We start from the raw sequence: 5483 nt of genomic DNA on the forward strand, positions 1-5483 counted from the left end.
AGCCGCACCTGCACGAGCTCAGCACCCAAAGGGCCACGTCCTGTGGCCTCTGCTCTCAGCTCTCGGGGTGGCCTGAAGCACCACCTGGAGCCCCATGATCCCCGAGCAGGAAGACACAGGGGCTCCGGCTTCTCTAACAGGCAGGTGTGTACAGGTGGAACTCACCCGCGGGACCAGGTCCACCTCCGGACCTGCTGTCCTCGAGGTGGAAACGTCCTGACAATGGTGACAACCGAGTGTGACCCCCTCACAGGAAAGCGTCTGCTGGAGGCCCAGCGCCGGCCCTTGGCGGGAAGCGGACGTACCGGGAGCCCCCCCAGCACCTGCTGGGCCACTGGCTTGTCTGGGACCCTTTTCCGTGCGAAGCATAAAAGCAATCTACACTCAGTTATGGACGAATTTTCGTTTTAAACAAAATCGTCGACTCCGGAAGACGAGAGGCAGCAGGAGGGGCCGGTGGGAACAGTGAACCCGGCAGACACGCTCGTGCCCAACGGCTGCCTCGTCCCTCCGAGGTGTCTGCGCGCCCGGCAGGGGCTGTCCAGCCTCCCGCTGGCTGTCCGGACCCCAAGGAAACGTACCTGCGGCTGAGGACTGTGCAGGTCCCCGAACTTCCTTCCCCCAACTCAACTGCATTCGTGGGCAGGAAGGTAACTTTGAAGGACTTTTTTAAAAAATCCCAGCAATGAGCACAGCAAGTCTTGGGGCCGCCACCCCCAAGACCCAGTGCCTGGGCCGGCAACAGGACCCAAGGACAGCACTGCCAGAGGCGCGATCGCCACGGTTGGAAGGTTCTAGGTGAAGCGGGGCAGCAGGTCTGAAGCGTCGGTGTGAAAGTCATCTTTGGGGCTGAGGCAGGAACGGGGTTCACAGAAAAGGGCCCAGGTGGTGGCGGAGACACGTAGGGGAGGCCTCGCGCCAGGCCCGGCGAGCAGAGGCGCTTGCGGCGAGACGCGGCCTGACCCCAGAGTGCCCTGACGGCGCCTCGGTAAAACCCGACTCAGTGCGGAAGGAAAAGCACGCGAGGCCTTTGTTAAAAAGCAAAAATGATTCGCCTAAGCTTGAGCTTTCCTTAATTCGACAGTTACAAAACGAAGGCTCCAATGCCTAAACCTCATTAGGGGCCATCGACCAGGGTCTGCGGGACGACCGTCCGCGATGAAGCCGGCGCCCTCCCCAGACCGACAGGCAGCAGGGGAGGCCCAGCGGGCCTGGGGGACAGAGCCCCCACCCACGCGCACCGGTGCTGCTCCCACCTCCCCTCCCCCGCCAGCTTTCACTCAGTTTGGTTTTATTATCCACTTAGACTGTACTCAAATCTGAATTATTTAACTATACAAAGGGATTATATTTACACGGAATGAAAATATTTCTAGTAACTTTCTGAATGATTCTGAGATGTTCGGGCTGATTTATGTCACGTCAGATACCACCGCAGAGCTCAGCGTCTATGAGGGTCACACCGCTGGTGTGACCTGGCTGTGTGCCAAGGAGGGTTGGCCGAACCACAGCATAGGTGAGCACAAAAGAAAGAGCGTGTTCGAAGTTACTTAATATGGTAAAAGGTAGTGAAGCATGGCCCGTCTTCCAAAGGCCTAATCTCCCTCTCCTGGGCCCTGCTCTCGCTGTCCCGCTCTGCGCAGAACACCTGGCCAGGTGCACGCCCGCACGGGAGCAGGTGCCAGCCCGGCCGGCCAGCAGGGCGTGTCTCTGGCTCTCAGGCTGGCCAGGCCCCCTTGGCCTCCGCAAACTCAACAAGCCAGAGCGTCAGAAGTATTGTCTCGTTCTGAGGCATAATTTGTTTCAGAACGTACAGGTTTATTCTTTCTGAACAACCACAAAGAAAGCACGTCAGTGGACGAACCGCAGAGGAGCTTTATCCTGCTGCTGAGACCGCCCCCCGGGACCGTGGGCACCTGCCCTTCCCAGGGAGCGTCGAGATGGGGCTGCCCACCAACTCCCCCCTGCACAGGCGGGGCTGGGAAGCGTCTGCCTCGGTTTCCAACAAGAATCACCGTCTCTGCCACAGTGAGAGCTCTCGTCTTTCGCAAACGCTGAGAAACGGCCCATCACAGACGACTTTTCATTTTCATTTTAAGGAACATCCCTTTAGCATTTGCTGGGGTTGAACTGCAGGACACGTGCTAGAAATAGAACTGGGCCACGTGTGCTGGCCGGGCCTGTCCTGCAGACGCCATGCCTCCTCCTCCCAGACGGCAGCGCCGGCTGCCCAGGCCAGGTGAGATTGTGACTCCGCGTGTATTGGAAATAAAACAGAGTGAAGCGCAGCAGTAGAAGCCAAGACCTTCCTGCTGGAAGCCGCTGCCTTAGCACACCGGGGAAAGCGCCGCCGGCCCGGATGGCACGGGGTCAGGCCACACAGTGTGACAGACAGCAACAGCTTCTGAGACGCCGCTCACCCAACAATCTGACAGCGGGAAGATTTATAAAGGCAAACAGAATGGTCTCATTACAGTGACAAACAAACAACACTTAGTGCTCTGTAAGTGCGTACTCCCTCGCGCCTGGGCCCAGCCGCGCACGGCGTTCCGCCAGGGGGTGCGGGGGGGATACTCCCCCAGCCCACATGCACACCCCTTAAAGCACCACTTTCGAGTTCTGTTTTCAAGGAATTAAAAAATATGTAAGTTGTTCGTGGCTAGCCATGGTCTTTCTGAGAAAAACACAGCATAGAACTGAAGTGCCCTGATCACGCCGACGCCGTCCGTCACCGAAACGTCTGCAGCGCGAGGGCAGCGCGGCTGTGACTGTCAAGACTGCAAAGCTTCCCCCAGAGCGCGGCCGGAAGGAACTCCACGCTGCCCCGAGGCCGCTCTGCCCTCCAGGCCGCCCCCGCCAGCTTCCTGCCGCAGCCACCACCAGCCTCGGCTCCGGGGCCTCCTGGGGGAGGAGAAGTCATCGCTGTGTGGTGAAGACGGACTTGGGAATAACACGTCCTCCAGACTTCGGCTCTGAAGATACCCCTTTTCCACATGTGAGGCGTTAAGCGCCAACCAGCAGTGCCCCGAAGGCAAGTGGGCAGACCCGTCCTCGCGGAGGTTTGGACGGCAGCCCTGACGCCGGGGCAGCTCCAGCCGGAGACCCAGAGGCCTCCGCCAATTTTCTCCCGAGTTGCCACGGCGACGGTGCTGGCAGGGCCAGGCTGGCCAAAATAACTTAGAAAACAGGAGCCCTGGGCGGGAAGCGGGGCACGCCCGCCTCCCAGCTGATGAGCAAAGCAGCTATTTCCTGAGCCCCAGAGGAGAGGCCTCGCTCTGGGAGGGAAGCCCACGGCCCTGCCTCCCCTGGGTGGAGACAGGAAGATGCCAGGCACCCCAGCAGCTCAGACAGCACTCCCGTCCGGCCCAGGACAAATTATTTTAAAAATTCCCTTTTCACTCTCCCAACAAATAATCATTGAACATCTATTATTTACACCTGCTTGAGCACTTTTGAACTAAAGACTCTGTCCCTGCCTCAAAGAGCCTCCTTGAGACAGGGGGACCATGAGAGGAGGGGGTGCCCTGAGCCATAGGGAGGGGGCTCAGGGCCTGGGACCACCCGCCTGGGTGCAGCGCCCCCTTCACGAGATTCGGGCAAGAGACGGTCTCTAGTGCTCAGGGACAGCCGTGTCCTTCCAGATGAAGTGTGAATTTGTGTGCTCAGCACAGTCTATAAAATTCAGTATTATCTTGCTTTGCAATCGACTTCAGAATGATTCCATTAATCATTTATGTATATCCAGACTCACTCATTATATGCACATACAGAATGCTTTCTAGTAACTTCTCTCTGGCACCATGAAAAGGGGAGGACCCTTCCTAGCTCTGGCCTCCCCTCCCAGAGCTGCCTCCTGCTGCCTGAGATGTCACCCCTGGCCCCAAAGCCCAAAATGCTAGGCTCTAGGTGCCAGCCCTGGAGGTCAACATCACCGTGACCTCTGGGGTGGAGACGCACAGTCGCAGAGCGAGCCGAAAGCAGCCTTGGGAGCCCCGCCTGCCCCGTCCTCGGAGAGCCCCCAGCTCCAGGCGGGGACGTGATTCACCACTGAGGAGCTCTGTGACGAAGCAGCTGGCCCGTGCGGCGGGCTGTGTCCTGGACCCACACGTAACCCAAAGCACAAGAGGCCGCCTGCCTCCCGGTCAGAAGGGACCCTGAGCTCGCTGGAGTCCCCACACCTGAGGCCTACAAGAAGGGGTGTCAACCGTGGCACCCACCCGCGCTGATCTGTGCGCTCCCCTGGAAGAGCCTGTGGGGGCTCAGTCAGAATCACGTGTCCAGAAACATCACAGAAAGGTGCTGGCGACAGCCGCTCACATACAGCTGCTGTTCCGCACAGTCTCGGGCATGTGGGGACAGAGGTGGCCCTTGTCACCAAGCAGTCGCTGAGCATCTGCCCTGAGCCAGACACAGCGCCTGGCACGGCACAGCCCCCCACCAAGGCCCTGGCAGACCCCCGGTCCCCCACTCCTGCTGCCTGTGAGACCATCACCAGCCGGGCCAGTGTGGCTGGCGGGACACCCTCCCCTGCGTGGCCTGTGCCATGTGTCTCCCGCGAGCTGCCCAGACCAGAACGCAGGCCCGGGTTCCACCCCACACCTCTCGCCGGGCCCACCGTCAGTTATACACACTGAGTCAACAGCAAGGGGTTGCACGGGGGCCCTACCCTACCCAGCCGCGGACACACACCAGCCCCGGGAGCCTCAGCCAACAGGGTCTTTGAGAGGCCTTCAAAGGTGGCCCGGGATTCGTGGTAGCCGACACCTGTGTGGGACCGACTTTCGCACGTGGAAAGTCTGGAGTGGGGTCCTCCACGGCTCAGTTCCACCAACGGCATCTGCTGGATGCAGCAAGACAGGCTGAGCGCCCGGGGGAAGCTCTCCTGCTGGGACACAGACTCCTACCGGTGGTTGGAAAGGGCTCCAGGAAGGCCCTGCGCAGTGCCCAGCAGCCGCACCGAGTAGGCGGCGCCTCCAGGGCCAGGAGCGCCCTTGCCTGCCCCGGTGCCCACCTGGAACCCCAGCCAGGGCGACAGGAGAAGGAGGAGTGTCCTCCCCGGGAGACACACAGGGAGGAGTGGGCTGTGACCGTCAGGCGGCCCTGGCCTGGCTGGAACATCTCTTCTCAAACACCAGCGAGACGTCAGACTTCTAAAGAGAGGGTCGTGACCCCGTGATCCTCACAGAAGCGGGTGTCCCCGGGGCCAAGGTCCTACTGCCTCCCGCACTGCATCGCCATGTGGGCCCGGACAGAAAGACGCCCAGGACTGGGAAGAAAGGCGGTATCTGGACGTGGGCTGATGTTGGGGGTGCCCGTGGTTCAGAACAGAAGGGGGGCAGGAGGAAACCTGGCGCTGGGGGTGGGCTCTGGGGCGACCCTCCTGGGGCCTGGCCGAAGGCCCCGACGGGCTCTGCCACCCGAGCTGCCATCGCGTTACTCAGTGGCTCTCTCGTTATTCAAGAGTGCCAGCTGGGGGTGGGGGG

Source organism: Propithecus coquereli, unplaced genomic scaffold (assembly GCF_000956105.1).
Source record: "Propithecus coquereli isolate 6110/MARCELLA unplaced genomic scaffold, Pcoq_1.0 Scaffold560, whole genome shotgun sequence".
Taxonomy (NCBI): Eukaryota; Metazoa; Chordata; class Mammalia; order Primates; family Indriidae; genus Propithecus; species Propithecus coquereli.